The sequence below is a fragment of the Prorops nasuta genome, unplaced genomic scaffold (assembly GCF_024137725.1).
Source record: "Prorops nasuta isolate Cenicafe-Biocafe unplaced genomic scaffold, Cenicafe_Pnas_1.2 PNAS00005, whole genome shotgun sequence".
Classification (NCBI taxonomy): domain Eukaryota; kingdom Metazoa; phylum Arthropoda; class Insecta; order Hymenoptera; family Bethylidae; genus Prorops; species Prorops nasuta.
This window is the reverse complement of record NW_027116802.1, coordinates 2,972,048-2,991,158: the sequence shown is the minus strand read 5'-3', so window position 1 is coordinate 2,991,158 and position 19,111 is coordinate 2,972,048. Positions and strand designations below refer to the sequence as shown.

The window sequence follows — 19,111 nt, the reverse complement described above, 5'->3', positions numbered from 1 at the left end:
CCTGGCTCGCTAAAATGCCAGGATGCCACGTATAGCGTGCTCGCACGTGGTTGCTGTTGGAAAGGGGAAATGTGAGGGAGGGGGAAGGCGGAGGAAGATGACATAACCCCACACGCGCAATTTGCGAAACAGATTTACGCGTGGGATGGGCCAAACGCGAGCGTTTATGATAATATGTAGCGCGGTTTACTGGATGCGATGCCACATATGCACCAACACACTGTTAAACCGGTTTCACGGACGTGCCGCGTAATGCGGACGAATGAACCGACGCGGATAAGGATACTCGCTTAAAAGAACACAAAACCAGTACGCGTATAATCAAATGAAAAAATTATTATCCCTCTCAAGGTTACGTCTATTTCCCACGCAAAATAATTGGCGTTTCTAAAAATCTCGATCGATCGTCCTTTCATACACACAGCTCTTTTTACAGTACACACACACACACACACAATATATACATATTATATAAACGCAGAAATAACCTGGTGTTTATCAGTCTTTAAAATATCGAGAGCCTCGCTTAATTTTTAGTGAGAATTTTCGTTTAACGAGTGGAAATAAAGCGTTGGATCGTTGTTAATGGATCGAAAATCTCATCGTAGGTATATATATATATATATATATATGTGTGTGTGTACGTCGATGAAGTCGCAGTGATATTTTGGGAAACGATAGAAAAGCGCGTAACGACGGCAAACGTTACTTGCGAAGCCCACTATTTAACGAAGTCCCTGTGATGGCTGAGCTCACTGACACAGAGACTCGCGGATCACAGGGATAATCGCGCAAGACGATTGGTAGCTTCCTGCCGGTCACGTAACCAACCTGAATCGCGAAACACGAGCTCACGCGGGGGCTGCGAACTTTCAAAAAAATATTCTCCCTATATATGTATATATATAGTACGTGTTTCTCGATCTTTCAACCTCGGCCTCGCAGAATCTTCTCTTGTTCGTTTTATATATGGAACTGCGGGAAAATTGTTTGGCATTTGTATGTGTGTGTGTGTATGCGTAAACGTTAATATGGAAAAGAGAATGAGAGTTAAGGAAAGGCAGAGGCACGGAGAGAGAAGGCGACTACGGTGTTTTTTCAATTAACATCGTAGACACGAATGCTATTATGTATGTGGTTTTATGAGGCGGGCACTAGTCGAGCGCTGAAAGTAACCTTAACCAGTCCGCACTTATACCGCATTATTATCCAGCTCGTATAATGTACATTGGGAGATGAAGAGGGGGGGGGGGGAGAGGGGGCAGATGCGACGAGGTATCATCGACAATGCAGCATCGCGTCCCCTACCACGCGCGCTTGACGTGCGTCACGTGTAATCCGTGTCATCGTCGATCACCATACAGTTTGCTTCGCGCCGATGCCAAATTTCTAATGTAACTTTATCTCTCTCTCTCTCTCTCTCTCTCTCACTCTAATTCGTCTCTAATTATCATCCACCCAGTTCTATCATAACATACATCTGCAAATTCCTCGTTCTTACCACGTGCACCGTTTTGGATCCTCAATCACACTCCTCGAATAAATTGATAACTGCAATATATATATAGTTTACGACTGATAAGACGAGTGTAAAAGAAATTGGCCGAATGATTGAAATTGACAGGTATATTTTCGTGAATACTATCGAATGGCTTGCGTCATTTTCAACTCGGTTAGAAAATCGTTGGAAGGAGTGGCTGGGCTGTCTCTTTTTTACCAGGCGGATAAATGCCAGGTATATATACTAGTAAGAATTCAATGCTCTCACTTGGCGAGCATCGAGAGAAAGATTTTTCGAGGCAAGTATTCAATGGCAATCTATCTCCGTGCTCATTAGCAACAATGTTAACGACTAGCTTTCACCGGCTCTTCCTCTCGGATGCAGTGTTTGTCGATCAAGACATAGAATAGAGACAGCCATTCTTCCAATTGCTCCCCTAGCAATGCAAACATGATACCAGCGTCGTCGCTTGAAATTCTTAACGAAATTGAGTTTAGGGCGATTGTTCCGTAATTGAATATAAATTCGAAGGAACAAGGCTGAGTCGATGGGTCGAATCGTGATGGGATTGCGTAAATCTTTCGGAAATAAGATGACTCGAGGCACGAGAGAGATACATCGTTCAGTTAATAAAGGGATCGTTAAAAAATGCAGATATTAAATGCGAGGATGATGCAGCTATCGCGCGCTCGGTCTATTTTGTAATAGAAACAACGGAAGAGCCTAATTCCGCGGGAGAGACCGGTTCGTCCTCTGCGTTATACAAGCGCATATATATTATACATATATATATATATAGTGGAAACACGCATAATGCCACATCTCTGCCTCTATCTAAACTCACTTATACTTACTTACCTATACCTACCTACCTAATTATACCGAGTGGTCCACACCAACAGCGATAAGCGATTTACATGGCGAGCGACGCGATGGATTTACTGCCCAACGCGAGAAACTCGGACTGCCAGCGTGCTTACTCCATTTTATTCCTATTCCCGGAAGTCTCTTCCCTGCCTCTATGCCAACATCATCCTCCATTCTTCCAAGCACCGAGCCACGAATTACATCGAGTTCCACACATCCTATACGCGACCGTCGCGTTCATCCAACAACTCCATCATTCAATCTCCTGATTTTCCCCTGAATCATTTAAACCCATGATTTACGCGCATTCCCTCTCTCTCTCTCTCGCTCCTTTCTTCTAATTTGACCGTTCGCGTACATGCACGATGTGCACTAGAATTGAATAATTATCGTGTATAGCAGATGTCTCTTCTTTAAAAACAAGCTTGAAATTGATGGTTAAATGCATGGGATTTATGCAGTAATGAGATATGTCGCGGAAGTAGGTCGTATTTTTTGAATAATATATAAGTATTTACGCGTTATATACAAATGTAGGCTGTGCTCTTGGCAATTGACAGGCAAGTGGTCCACTCAAGGTGATAAGCACGAACACGTCGAATGCAACGGGACAGATTTACTGCGTGACAGCTTTTATCCGTGTTGTTTTCTACCTGTCCCTTCCCTTTACCACGTTTTCTTGATTCTTGCAAATCGAATTGTTTACGTGTATTTACATCCATTTATGTAGAGCTCCAAAGTAGCCAGCCAATTAATCAAATTACTATATAATCTACTCCGCAAACATAATAAATAGTAGATATTTTTGCAGAAAAGGATAAATTTTGAAGAAGAAGGTATATAGTAAGTTGGACGATTCGGTGATAAAGAGAGGAGGTGTGGGGTATTGAGACGATGACAACAGGGCTCTATTTTGGACAGTTAATGTTATTCTGAGGATGGCGTAAATTTAATTGCGACTATATAGCACAGCGATGCATAACTGATGGGAGCCTATATCGCGTACGTCTGAAATATTGCGCGAAAATATAGTGGAGCATCAATTATTATATTTGGTTAAGTATATTATCCGCGGCTCGCCAAATAAGTCGTTGGAAAATGAATGCCGGCGCGATGGTTATAAGGAAAATTCATACACGTATTACAGTACGAGAGAGGGTATATACCTATACTCATATCCAAGCAAGAACAATGACAAATGTAGCTTGTATTTACATAACGAAGGAAGATCATTTCTTCGGGCGTACCCCCGTAAAGTTTTATCATTCTTTCACATGGGTTTACCTTCCTTTCGGGGAGAAAAAAGGCTCGAGTTGGCGAAGTTAATATTTTTCAAGGAATAATGAATTCAGAGAATTCAGTGGCCCCAGACTGAGAACGCTCGCACGTTCCAGCGTTAAATCTTTTCTGTAAATAGATTATGGGGCAAGATAATGAAACATTCGCCACTGTACCACACTTTTAAGCAGGAGTCTCGCTCGGCACAACCCTTTACGCTTTTTCGTCCGCAAAGACATTTCGAGTTTAGGCTCTAAAAGAACTTTAAATCATTCGCACGCTTCGTCGATTGTATTATATATATATATATATATATATATATATATATATATATAGTGGCGAAATTTTCTTCCATCCCCAAGGTTTCCCATGCGATGGCCATACAGCGTCTCATTACAGAGGTGTATATAATCTATTCACAGAATTTTCATGCGGCGTGCGAGCTGAAAATTTCATTCACTTGGTAGCAGCATGGTTTGCGAAATAGCTAGGCCGCTTGCTGGCATGCTTTAGAGATGGAGTTTGCGCTGCAGATATTATCGGTCAGCTTGTGTACAGGAAGATAAGATAATGCGCACTTGCACAGATCACATAATTAGAGCAATCGAGCCAGATCTGTCTTCCATTACCAAGCCCATAATATGAATCACCGCGAGTACACAGGCCTGATCCAAATACTTACTTTGTCAATGTCTATTTCCAAATAGTCTAATGAAAGTCCGCGTATACGATTCTCCCAAACGAATTATAAATAAACGACTCGATTTCGATAAAGCTGAGAGAGGCCTCGTAGTATAACGGTGAAAATGATTCATTCATTATAGAAATAATTCTTCATATTTGTTGGGACTGCGAATGTTAAAATTAGTCCGGAATCACACGATTTTCCGAGATTTACTTCCCTTATACGAGTATCCATTAATATGAATTATTGAGTAATTAATTGGGTGTGTTGTTTAAAATATTGCAATTATAGGTGGGATAGTTGGCGTAATGGCTAGGAAAATGATCGAGTGGGTAGTTGTCGTACGATGCATTTATCATTGGTGAGGTGGGGGACAAGCGTATCGTTTAAATAGAAAGATCGCGCGCGTGCATGCATGGAAGGGACGTGTCCATGGGCATAAGGATAACGAGGCGTGCGTGCGTGCATTCGGCTCTAGTCGACGAGCACGAATCATGGCGTCCTCGTCCCGTTGATAAATTCGCATTCGCGTAAGTTTGAATGCGCCATTGATGAGAGGCAGAGCCGCTCGACGCCAGCCAAGAAACTAGTCCTGGCTCGAATCTCGCAGACATTAGTATTAATAGTTATGAATCTAGAATAGAACCTACCGGGCTGTTATGCAGATACGCGAGGTGCGACTCGGTCATCCGCAAATGGCACGCCGGTATATCGTTGCTAAAAGCAAAACTGACAAATTCCAATCCGCTCTATACCAATTGTAAACAAATCAGAGCTCCTCTCTTGATTCGGTAAACCAAAAAAATGATTGTACCGGTGTATAATTGCACGGCGAATATATAGACTAGCTGTGATAGGAAATATATAAATAATGAGAAAGTTTAAGTATAGTTTTTGGTGAAAGTGAAAAATTCATGGGAGAATGAGTAAATTGGTTCTGTATTTATTAATCAGTTGGTAAAGAGGAGAGGGGGCTTAAGGTTACTTTCGGATCAAGGGGTTAACATTCTTTGGCCTATCATCCCGATGTCCGTTTTTTGGTGTTAGTCTCTCCGGGCCAGTCTAATAATAGCCGGGAGCTAGCCGAGTAGCGAGAGAAGAACCTCTTTCCTCCCTGGCCACCTTAAAGCAGCGCCGTTTTAGGCTGGCAGTTATACTCTCTTCCTTCCACTCTCGCGCTAGACACTTTTCATTTTGCCCCCCTCCCAGGCCGAAGTAGCGCCATTGAACTGCGAACACACACAATAGGAAAGGCGAGCATTCTTCGATCTGCGCGAATGGGCCAAAAGTATGTTGGCATGTTAGAAAGTAGGCTGAGATGGATGGTCGTTCAAAATTCATCTTAACGCTTGTGTGTGTGTATACACGAAATACACTATATGAACAAACGCGGAAGAGTCACTCTTGTGTGTACTACTATATACGTACGTTTCATAATAATGACGTATGCTAATTCGTCACGCAAACTCGTTCTTGTATAGTATACTATAGCCACTTTACGATTTCTCAGTTCTACACTAATTTATCCTTGTACCCCCTCCCCCTTACCCGTGTGTATAGCGTTCGTGTGCTCGGCCAAGTCCATTTAAAGCGCATAAGTCGTCTAATGTGCCGCCACTTTCAAAATCGCTACATGCGAGACTCGGTGGAATAAGGGGAGGGCGGCGGTGGTGAAGGGGACCGCGAAGAATTCAACTATCCAGTGGAAAAGCATACGAGCGTACCTCTCGTTACGAGAGTTTGTAGTAAATTCTCTCGAATGCCGGCGCGAACTTGATAAATTCCTTTCTATATATCGCGGAATAACGAGAGAATATCGTCGAGTCTTTCAGCTCCATGTCGTTATAAAAACAGTAATAACCAAGAGCTTCTGGCATAATAACGACTAGGATTTTGTACAGAGGCATCGATGCGCGAATGTGCCAAGTGGGGTTAGCCAAGGATCGATCGCAATTATTTTTTTCCGATGACTTTCCAAGGGCGATTGTGCCGAGTGAATCGTTGCCGAGTATTCGCTCGTCGTCACACGCAAGCCGTCAATTATAACGGCGCGATTGAAATTATATCGCTTTAAACATGTATAATAGTCCATGCAGGGATTGTACTTGCAGCTTTTAATCGTACATACGGATCGTACACACACACACACACACACACACACACACACACACACATATATATATGATAGTAGACGTAGAGTGGAGCTTGGGTAATAAAAAAAATGAAGGTTTTTTCAGAGGTGCGCAAAGAGGAGACGAGTAGCTATTATCGAAGGGAAAAGGTGAATGTCGTGAGTGATAGTTTCGAGTCGGTTGCGTGTCGCGTCAATTGGCAGGAAGTTATGAAGACGCTCGGGGACAGCTGAAAAGGACAAAGATTGCTCCAAGTGGAGCAGGAGAAAGGAGGATTGCTGGCGTTTCAGATTGCATCGTTTCGTTATTTATTCGATCATGGGCTAATTGGCTCGTGACAAGAAGCGTGCTCGAGTAAAATCAATTATACCGAATATCCACCGGGACAGCTCGCGACTCGTTCGCGTATGCGAAAGACGCTGACGAATCATTCCCAAGCAACGGGGAATCGAAAGGACGAACCTTAGGTAGCTCGAGCAGGTGGCCAGGAGCGTGCAGGAGCTCTTTCCTTTGCCACTATACGTACCCCGCACTATGTATATATATATATATATATATATATACTCATACGTTCAATCGTCCATAGATGCACACACTCGCGCGCTCTCTTGCTATACACTCGATATATGCGCATCTCTCTTACATATGCACGGAGCCATGCATTTAATGGTAGAAAGTTTAATTTGCATGCTGGATTACCTGCTCTTACCAACACTGGAGAAAACAGCTGTTTTTCTTGCAGAAGCAAGTTTCTGAAAGTCTAATTAATCAAGTATGCATCCCAATGCTCATTTCCATCGGTCGATCGACTTATCACGTTGAAACGATAGTAGGTGCATGGAGAAAGATGATGTGGTAATAATTGCTTTGAACTATTAACGAAATCCAGTGATTTATATAGAAGGGATTATATAGCGGAGTGAGTGGCGAGTCGATTAAATACGGTTTCAATAGTGGTGTAAGGGGTTAAGACGAACAGTTGCCCGCAGTATCAGGGCTGCAGGTAGCTCCTGGAAGCTGCTATACTCCCCGGGTAGTACGTAAAGCTCGCACGTAGATCGATGTATATCGTTACATTAGGGTTGGCGCGCGGGTGTGCATCGTGATGAGAGCCAAGAAGGAACTCGCAGCCGGATTAGCAAGAGGAGTTGCCTGACATCCGTGGAGATTAGTCGGAGTTTCGCGAGGACAATGGATCCCAGCCTGACGACTTCTTCAATTTTACTTGACGCTTGGCAATTTTTTGTCCCGTTAGCCTGCACCCGCCTTACAATTCCCTTGATGAAAAGGAAGCGACCCTTTGAAAGGGTGTACGTCGGATTGCTGCTGATTCGCCTCATCGTCCACGCCATTTATACCGATGCCAGCCAGCTCTCTTTTCTTGCCACCTGGCAGGATTGTTTGCCCAAAACTCGATATCACGTTATAACGGATCGTATAACTCCACCCGGAAGTATCCAGATCCGAATCATTCGAGCGAGCGCAATAGCGATTATATTTCACTGCTCTTATCGCCCCAATGAGAAGAATAGCAAAGATGCGTTACGATTGTCATTAATCGTTTATTTTCATTCGCCATTTGTAACTTATTGTAAGAATAAACTGATCGCGAGAACCGAGTGGCAATCGGTTAATCGAGGTTTATCGACCAACTAGATAACGGTGTTAATTATTAAAGCCACTCAAGGAGGAAAGACCGTCTGGCAATTCCGGTAGAAATTATTCCACTTGCAGATTACTGTCATTTTGCTGGACTGCTAATACGGAATGTCCTATAAAATTTAATTAAGCTCTTCCTACCCGATAACAGCTTGACACGTGCATTCTGCCACTGGTTCCCTTCAGTTACTCATTTTCCAAACCAATCACTCTAAATATTCGATATCCACAAAACCTATATATTGTTTATTATTATATATACATACCTATACACAATTTACGAGTTGCAGAATTTTATCATTTAATTTACAGCAACTTTTCGTAATTAGCCAAAGGCGATTTTCTCAATCTCACATCGATTGGCAGGCAAGATGGCTGAAAGAACCACGAGAGTTTCTTAGTCGACCCTCGATGAAATTTTGTTCAGCTGCTCGGAAATCTGGAAAATCGTGAAAAATGCTTTAAATTCGTGGCGATTTGATTGATTGTGCTAATAAGAAAGTTTTCTTCCTTCCACCAAGCTTATCTTGGCAATCGTGAAAAAATGCCAAGAACCCTCCATTGATTCGATGCCGCACTATTGATCGAGCATGATTGATGAACGCCTCTGCAACGTTGAAAATATAAATTGCCTAAACTAATTGATCCTTCCCGCTCTCTCCCCGCCCAATTATATAGCACGCTCCTCCTTAGCTCCATAATTAATTCATCTTATTCATAATATTTTCATACAAAAGTTGTATGCGCGTATGCCTTTCTACTCTGATAAATATAAATATAATTAATTCATAAAGACGTGTACATTTCTTTGTTTCAGGTAGGCGAACCTACTTTCAATTAACGCGCACTATGAGGAAGCGAAGAGGTAAAAGTCAATGGTCTTTTATCGAGAGAATCGCGCGAGGTTCGAGCGACTCTGGGGGATAGGATGGATGGGACGAAAATTAAGGATTAATAATCTATCGAACCAGCAATTTGTGTTTGCCTCAAGTAAAAGAAGTTTTCAAAGCTGAGTGGCGGGTATTAATTATTATCGAGATAAGTCGCCAATTTCATCCCTCCCACAATCCGCCCCAGTTCAGCCCTTTATTTTTCATTGTTTCTTCCTAACGATGAGTCAAACGAGCGATCAGCAGACTCGATGAAATTATTGTTCCCAACGATTCTCTCAAGCCTCTTGTATTCATCTGTTTCAATATCATCTCACTTGATAATGGCATTGCGAAAACAAGACGAGACAGTGATTATCGTGTCTTTCGAGATGAATCCGCGAAAGAGAACCAATCCAACGTTTCTTATGGCACGTAGAAAGAACTCGTAACAATTGGCTAGAATTATAAACAATGGTTACCCTGTGCAATGTTGCGGTAGTATCGAGGAGGTATTCATGTCAGTTTCACTTTGCTCTCCCCTCTCATCTTTCTTTATATTATTCGTACATAACGAGAAGTACCACCTGGCCTAACGTAACACCCATTGTTTACAAAGTTGTCTCGCGAAAACTGCCACTTAAAGATTTCCTTTTATTTCAATGCCTCATGCCAGGAAGAAAAATAGCGCTTGGAAACGTCCTTAGAATCGAGTATATATATATATATATATATATATATACATATATGAGCTTTTGAATAATTTGTCAAGCATATAAAAAAAAAGGAATGGCGATGATGCAGGTGGCAAAGGACTGGATGTTGGAAAATGGTATCGGGTTCGTTTCGCAACAACGCGCTTTCGACACGTTTTTCCAAGCAGTGAAATTTAGGAGTCGACCGGGTCGAGAATTGTTAAAGGGTGAACCCTTTTACCGGGGCAAACACAAAATGCATTATTTATCGGCCTCGGTGGGTGGCAATTCATCGAAACCTCGCTAAAAGCGAAAGAGTTGACGGGGAGGGTAGCGATCGAGTATAACAGTCTAGTCAAGTGGCAAGTTTTCCTACTGATTTCTCGGTCGATTTTTCTCTCGAGTCGCTGCAGAGAAATTCTATTAAGAAAGTTCCGTATCGGTAGCTGTGGAAACAAATGATTATCAAGGTTTTCTCTCAGCAGCGATTATCGACTAAATAAGACGCAGGGAGTCCCCGATGGGGCGGGTGGAGGTTGTTAAGAAATCGAATAAACATCGGAATCCAATGGAGCTCGCGCCTACCACTCGCTCCTTTCTCTCATTCTCGCAACTTCCTTTCGCCCCTTTTACCAGCTCTCGTGATTTATGTTAATGTTTTTGTCTTCGCTCGGTGATACAGCAAAAGGCGATCGCGATCCGCAAAAGGGCCGACCCTCCGTGGATTAAGTTAACTGCTTTAAGACGGCAATAAAGGTCGCCCAGCGATTTAACTGGTCTCCATGCAGAAACGAAAGCGCCATGCACCAAAAGCTTTTCGCTCGCGCATATTGCTGTTAATGGGAAAACTTCTAGCGTCCCGATATCTGACTTGGGGCTTGTTCACCGATCGATCAATCGAACCCTTTACCTACCTATATCCCAACTTCAAACTACCCTCACCCCCTCGACTTTACAAGAAATTACGCAAAAATTTCTGCTTTACCGCGATCTATGCAAAATTCACTCGATGTAATGGTTGAAAGAAGACGCGTATCGTTACTGGCAAGTTTTCTCGCAATTGTTTGTGGAGAGAGAGGGAGAGAGAGAGAGAGAGAGAGAGAGAGAGAGCCAATGACAGAGTGGAAAGGAAATAATCCATTCCCTTTAATCCATCCCTCGAGTTGATCCTCGATAGACTTGGCATAAAGTTGGCGTTAAATAAATACAATTGAATTGCTCAGGTTGATTTGGTGCATGGCTGTGCGCAGCGGGAGTGAATGGGGGGAAAAATAGGGTGCGGCCAAATGAAGTTCTTAATAATGGCAATCCCTTCACGAAGCTCCTCCAGTTTTCGATATAGCCACTGCAGCAATACGCACGGATCGCTTCGATTCGGCTCGACTCGACCTTTCTAAATGCTCGCAATTCGATAAGTAGCGCTTATATATCTGTACGATTTTCGCTTCCGAGTCAAAAGTTCCTCCAAGCACTTCCTCTGTCTAATCGGCCGTGCATTACAGTAGCCCACAGCATCCCCCCAGCCCAGTTTATTCATTTTAATTCACAAAATTAAATCCTGATATCCAACCCCTGCGCACTCGACAAGAATCTTAAAACCACTATATGTATACTGCCATAAAATATTATTTTATTCATGTTGACTTTCAATAATGCTTATTAAAAATAAACCTTTTTTTACCATATAACTTTATAATTGGAAAGCTTTTCAATGGAAATGTAAATTAATGTTCATACACGTATTTATAAAGTGTTATGGAAATTGCTATTTTTATACACACTTTCGACAAGGAAAAAAAAAGCTTATTTGATCCAAATAGCTACCAACTAAATATGTATACCTGGTTCAAATATAAATAAGTCGGTGAGATTGAATGAAATGCGCACAAACGATTTTTTAATCAAATCATATTGAATCAATTTAGTTGTGAGAAACACCTGACGAGTGCCAAGTATTTAATTGGCACATATTCCAATAACAAAGCGACTTATGTATATATGCGAAGGAAATAATTCTTTTTCCTCGCAATGCAAGTAAAGGTTCGACTAGTCAGTGTTAAAGCCCTTCGCCACAGGTATAGAGAAGTCCGCGGTTGGTTTGGGGTCCGGGCGAGTTTTCGAGGTCCGGATTACCTTATCTACGGACACTCACTCGCTCGCGCGCCAATTCCATAGGAAAATCCAGCCGGTCCATATACCGAGGCGTTTACGCGACGATTTAACCCCAAACCGTCCTTGGTGATCGCGGCTAAGTCCACCGGGGCAGTTATTATGCGATACGAATTCAGTTCTCGTGCCGCGAGAATCACCCGACAACTTCTACGGCCTCTTGTATATATATTGTAATCCGACGCGTTTACGGGGATTATCACGCCTTGTCGCTTCCACTCAAACTTTTATGCTACGCGCTCGCATCGAAACAATTTCCATTCCTATAGCCCTGTATAAACATCATATTCTCGAAACAAGCAAATAACCTCGCTCCTCTCGTATTCCTCGATCATTCACTATACATATAGGATATTTCTCAAAACCCCCGAGCTTGCGAGCTGCTGATGGGTATTGAGGAATTGGCAGAAATAAACGGTTGGATTGCCAGATGGTCCTGAATGAAATTTGGCAATTTCGAACGGTGCAGCGTCGATATTTAGAAAATAAAGCTGAGATATAGTATAGGCAGAATTTTTTTCCGGGCGAAAGGAGAGGGCTCTCCCCGGCACCTGATGCAATTAACTCGCTATTAGCGAAGCAGACGTTGAGCAGATCCGTCGTTACGAAAGTGTAGAGGCTGGCTCTGCGCGTGATTAAAGCGGGAATTCGTTATGGGCACACAGTGCTCCGTCGATAAGATTAATTGATAAATGGCTAAATCGATCGGCAGTTTCTCCCGGTCCGATGGGGAAAGATAAATATCCGGTCGCGTTGCGGTTAACGATAATCGAGTTAGCCCAAGTGCACGTAACCCTCTGTCGGCGACTGGCAAATTATCATTATTGTATGATATTGTAATTAGGCTGCAGGTTTTCTCTCTCTCTCTCTCTCTCTCTCTCGTATTTGCAGTTCTCACGGCGCGATAATACGGGTATAGCCCGGCTACTGGCTCGCCGTATAAAAGGTGTGGCTGCCTCGTTAAAAGATTCCCCGCGTTTCTAGCACTCGTCGAATCCAGTACGGAAGCTTCGCAAGAATGCTCGAGAAGCGGATTATCCCGAGCACACTCGGCGTCAGGCCCCGAGACTCGTAAATCCAACGTAAATCTATACGGTCTTTGTGCATTTTTCACCGCACACCACGCGCTTACAGTAATTCGTCTTGCCGCACAGTCACTGGAGCAACGGAAATTACGCAGGTTCGATGGATTTCCTGCGGTTATTTAAAATATAGACGCGCGCGAGATTCGAGCAGAAACAATAATATTGGACGCGTGCCGCGCGGGCGGTGCTGGATCTGCATATTCAAGATCGAGCGAGTGCAGTCGAAGGAAACATGAACGTTTGCAAATTCCGCCGGAGTTAAATAAATGCAGCAGCCGGTAAACTGGTAAAGCGATTAGCATAATTCGATTAGTCGATTTTTCATTTCGGCATTAGAAAACTGAGTCATACGATTACTATTTTCGCGTCCCAACGGCAAAGATAGGCGATTGTTTACTGCTTCGTGGAATCTAATCTCTGGTGGAATCGGCCAAACTCGCCACTTGTCGTTTCAGCCGCAGAAAATTAGTAATGCGAGTTCCAGGAAGGCGTGAAAAAGTTTGTTTTAGCTTGGTAATAAATAGAGACGGTGGAAGATCGGTACCGTTATGGCGCCAGAGAATGCCTGCTCGACGGTATTAGCTTGCACGAGTCCATTAGCGATCTCGCTCTATTCAAACCGATATCCCTGGGGCCAACGGTCCCAATGAGCATTATTTTCACACGACGCTTTTCCCTCCTTCCAATAGCAACGATGCTCCTTCGCGAGCCTCGAAAGAGCGAATATATTCTCAAACCCGCCCGGATAAAACACGTTTATATAGTCATTAATGTATATACTTGGCCAAGGGATATTTTTACCGTACGTGCACGTTATTCACGATCAAACCAATCACGACACTTGTGTTAATCGTAAATATTTTCGTCAGATGAGCCATACATGTGTATTTCTCCGTGTGTCTGTTTGCATCAGATGGATATTTGGCATTGATTCGCATTGTACTTTTTTCCTCTTCTTTCGTCAACAATGCAACGCAACGACAGCCTTGATCCCTGGTGCATAGCAGCCGAAATGTGAAAACGTCTGCGGGCAAACTGCCTCTCTCTCTCTCTCTCTCTCTCTCTCTGTCGCTTCCACATAACACACTGCAATGTTGATAATGGAAAGATTGACCGAGCGAGAAGAGGGTAAACGGTATGTGTGCGAGATATGTACGTGAAAGGAGAAAATACATGTGTAGGAGTATGGAAATTAAGTGGAAGGTTGATAGACGAAAAATCCATGGTATTAATAAAATGTAAAAAGACCGAGGAGAAAGGACATTATGCTGTCACAGTCGGCCAATGCAGAAAACGTGAGAGCCGCGAAGCAAGCGGACCGTGGCGGGGTCGCTGAAGGTTAAAGCTTGGTCTCCAATGAGATGTGTACTTAAATACAAATATCTTTAACTTGATGCTACGCTCAACGATAATTCTCCCTGTAAAAATTAATCGAGCTTTGGCTAATCTTGCACAGCGCTGGATGGAACGGATGCCTCGATCTCCGTTAATCACCGCTACGTCTCATTAGAAATAAGATAGCTCTGGAAGGTGTCAGTGGGAGAAGGCGAGTCGCCGAGACAAATGCTGCGAATGCACGATCGATATACGTTGTGGCTCGAATCAATTGGAACGTATACGTAGCGGAGAATTAACGCTATAGGCTTTAATAAACGAACAGCGTATACTGCAGAGATACAAAGCGATAGGCCACCACGTTGAAAAGGAAATTGCAATAGCACGAGCATATTTTAAGGCTGATATATATATATATATATATATTTATAAAAAAAGGGCCAAGGAAGCATTTGCAGGAGTGCGCGGCTGTACACTCGACAGTCGTTTAAACGTTTAGCACAGGCACACTTCTAACAAGTTCACGAAGACCTATTAATATCTCGGATATCGTACGTTCGGAGTCTGGGAGACGTAAACAAGGCGTCAGCGGGGATCGTGCACATCATTAGAGACTATAATGGAGTGGGGCGAGCTTGTTTCGCGACACGAATGCACGCACTCACGCACGCGTCTTCCAATTCCAGCCGCGTGGATTTCGCGTGCACGCTGGATTGCAGGAAGCGCGCCCAGCTCTTCGCGCACACACCACGCACACACCACGCACACATACACCCATGTTTCTTTCTACGTGTTGAAAGCTACTCGATATATCCCAGATAAATCTCTGCGATAGCGTGTGTCGCAACTGTTGACACCGGACGGACGGAGTGAAATGAGGAGAGAAAATAAATGGGGGGGGGGGGGGGGGAGGGGGGGGGACACAAAGAGACGCGCAGCAAAGAGTACGGTAAAAAAGAGACGAGACGGATTAGGAGAAACATTTAGCGGAGGAGACACGGTGAAAAGAGAGGAGGAATGGGACGTGTAATGGAGTAAATGGAGGAGAGAGGATATAGAAAAAATGACGGTGAAAGAGAGCGAGAGAGGCGTGCCAGACAAACCAAATGCGAATTCACTCCTACCGACGCACGCTATACGTCACAGACGCGACCAACACGCACGCACGCACGCACGCACGCAAGCACGCAACTTCTAGCAGAATGAAAAGTTTCAAGTATGCATAATACTTTGTCGGAAAGAGAATGTGTTGCTACGATCGTGCGAGTGGGCAAATACACAAGAAGCGGTCCGTTTTAAAAATCCAGCAAAATAAGATATTCGCATGTAGCGTATACCTGCTACATTCTCGAAATCACGTAAAATCACGAAAAGAGACACTCGCGCCAATGGTTCGTCGTTCTGCTGTGCTTCGATATCTCAGTGTTTTAATGCAATGTGACGGAGGAGAACGCAGTAGCATGACTCTTTATAATTGAATTGTAAAAAAATGTTGAGAGCGGATCGAGGCAAATATAATAATACGAAACGCGGAGAATCGAGCAGTACAAACTCGGCTTTATTCGGAAGAGCCGAGCTCGCTCGGCGACAGAGAGTAGGCAGGCAGGAGAAGGCCGTGGTGGAGTGGAGAGGCAGAGGAGCGCCAAGTGGAGTGGAGTGGAGTGAAGAGAGAGAGAGAAGGAGAGGAGAACAGAGCAGAGGAGAGAAACGGAGCGAAGGGGCGGGGAAGAGGGGGAGAAGGAAGAGGCGAGGGAAGGGGGGCGAAACGCGTAAACAGAGAGTCAACATGTAAACAGGCCACTCGCGAGACAAACAACGTGGGGGCCGCGGGCTGTTCACCGAACGAGCGACTCGTTCTCTGCGGCTGCCTGCTCTACGTGTGTATCCGAGACTCGACTCTTCCTTCTCTTCCTTTCTTCGTCTCTCGCATTTCTCACGATCGATCCTATCCTCTTTTATCCCTCGCACGCCCCTCCCTCCCTCCCTCCCTCCGTCCGCTCGCCACATCACGAATTTTAACGCTACAGTACAGCACGTGTCCCGGCCAAATCCGATGGCATTGACAGTAGTTAACGACCGTAATGCGCGCACGTGATTCTAGTTTCGCGCAATCCCACCTCCTTCCCACTCGTTCGCCGATTACCATCGACCGAGTCTTACAAATTTTTACGACCCGATCTGGAAATTTTACTCTTTTATTTGTGAGCGCGTGTCGTGTACCACGGCAAGTTTGCCATGTGAATAGTGGTGAAAAAAGAGTGAGAAAATTGCAGCTTTAATACCGCCGGCGCCAATTGAATTTCGTGCTGTGATGTTCCCGCGTTTGTGGGATTGGTGGATCAGTGCTGTGATACCGTACTGCTGGTCGACATTGGAAAATCGATTACGCTGCGAGTGAACGACGCGCGCCGAGTCAAAGAGGAGATCGCTGTGGCTCCACGAACGTCAACAGGTGCACGCCAATTAATACCAGCTTGATGAAATGATGTAAATTACTGTCAGCGGCGCAATACACGCTGACCGGAGGTATATACGTACATATACCTATATACGCGCTACGAAAGCCTCCTTTTCTCTATATTCGTGCTTTTTTTTACTACACTGATAAAACTCTTGAAAAAAATCTCTGTTCAAACTCTTCTCGAAGCTTTTGCTCGCTCGTTCAACTCGATCCACGCACCATTTGTAAGCAAATTTTACTGTCAAATCACCTGTTCTCCCCGTATTTTTTCCAACTCGCGAGCACGTGGAAACCACGTGTTCCCTGTGTACGAACTACCACACGGTATTAACTGGCCATCGATTTGGTTGGCGCGGATTAGTAAAGGAGTCCCGTTGTATTTTTCACGACTCTCGAATCTTGGATCGTAGCATCGATCATTGATCTCATCGACGACGACGACGACGATTGTTTTGCAAATCATCTTTCACTGTAAAAGCTACAAATCATCGTGAGCAAAAGAAAGACTCGTGATTATTATATCTGACCTCGCGCGTTTTCTTATGCTCTCTCTCTCTCTCTCTCTCTCTCTCTCTCTCACACACACACAATCTTTTATTCCAAACAGTTCTGTCCCGCGCCGCGTTGCATTGTTATTTTGGAAGGAATATTTGTTTGTAGTAGGAAAACGCATTAAATCGGACGGATCGTTGATTGGATCTGATCGATCTAAGGTGAACGACCAATGTAAATTGAAACAATGCCAGCAAGTAGCATATATTGGATCAACAATGGAACAATAAGTGTTTATCGGGCGGCGAGAAAATATCTCCAGCAAAGTTGAAATTAGTGCTCGAAGCGAAAAGGAGTCGCTTTAATAATAGCGTTTGGAATGAATATTAATTGTCTCGTCACGGTGATTTTTGTGGCTGGCGTGGCGGAGCGTGTATATGGCGGTGAGATGGTAGATGTTAAGTTTAAGATCGGCACAGGAGGGGGGGGGGGGACGCGTCTCTCAATTACATCGTGTCTCTCTTTCGAGCCATTACGAATTTGTTCCTGTTCGCTTGGCGCAGTTTCGTTAAAACCGGGTTATTAGCGGACTTGTCTTTTTTACCCTGTCGTCAAATTCCAGAATGCCATAATACTGGTTCTGTGAGGCAAGGCGAGGAGCATTTCACTTGTCGTTTGGCGTCGTCTCTTGGCTTACCAGCCAGCCAACCAGCCGGGCCTTTAGCTTTAGACCTTCGCACGGCATAAGAAACATTAAAAAGTGTTTGAGGGCAAAAGCGAGTAAACAGTTGGTTATTTATAGCCTAGCCGCGCGCCGACTTGTAAGGTGAAGCGAATAACGGGGAAAACCGTGTGGTCTGCTTGGCTCGCGTAGAACGATGCTCTACTAGACTAAACCAATACTTTTCTCTCTCTCTCTCTCTCTCTCTCTCTCGTACACACACACACGCGCGCGAGCGCTAGCGCTCTCCCATTTTTGCCATGAATAGAAAGTCGTGATTTAAAAATACTTCTCTCCGCTCACCGTCCTATCTCATCGCGCTTTGTTCTTTTCACCGCTTGGACTAATATCACGTGGCAAAGAACCCATATACTTTTATTATTAATATCTCTCTCGCGCGAAATCATTAACAACAATAATATGGACGATGAACGAAAAGTGTAATTTCTCGAAAGAAATTTGTCTCGTTCATGCAACACCTTTTACTTTATTTGCACAAGTCATTAAACATCCACATTGTAGAGATAAGAAAAAAAAGAAAACACGCGCTAGCATGGTGACGCATTGCTACGCGATATGATCTGCGAAACTGACGCGCTAGCTCCATTGTTCGGAGACGTAACTTTCGTATTACAACATTTTTACAGTGTACGCGCGTGCGCACCGGCGAACATGCTTATTAATTTCCATGGCATATTCGCGGTGGATAACCGTATAGTCTCAAGGTGCCAGTGTTTTATATAGGTATAATTTTGCGGGGGCGCGCGATGCGGGAACGAGTGTGAAAAAACAAGATATATAGAGAGGGGGAATAAATCGTCTCGTAAACAACATCGAGCAAAACAAGCGATACAGGCAAAATGAAGAGAAAGAGCGCGCGCGCGCGGTTGCCTGAAAGATTTCATTGAACTGGCGGGACGATAATAGGCGTTGCGCGCAGTCCTCTTATTATCAAAAGAAACTATTGTCAGCTGTTGTCAACGATACGTCGCTATTAAAGCATACCGAACGACGACAGCGAAGACATTGTGCCGATCGTCGAACGTGACTCGGAATCTGACAATTTATTTAGGCCTCGGAGACCCAGTTTTTCTCACCCGGCCGGCTTCAAGGCCGCGTGAGAAAAGTCTCTGCGCGACCTTGAAGAACGACCTCGCAAGAC

At 44.1% G+C, this 19,111-nt stretch overlaps 1 protein-coding gene across 11 annotated transcripts in view; it reads left to right on the top strand.

Annotated features, from left to right (window-relative positions):
• Window positions 1-19,111, top strand: part of FoxP (forkhead box P) — a 182,583-nt gene that overhangs the window by 9,017 nt on the left and 154,455 nt on the right. The window contains exon 1 of one of the 11 annotated variants that reach the window (XM_066726706.1): window positions 16,072-16,727. The exons of 9 other annotated variants lie outside the window; for them this stretch is intronic. The gene's annotated coding sequence lies outside the window, so the exon portion shown is untranslated. Of the gene's footprint in view, window positions 1-16,071; window positions 16,802-19,111 lie in introns of those variants that run through there. One more of the 11 variants, XM_066726705.1, reaches the window with a different exon arrangement.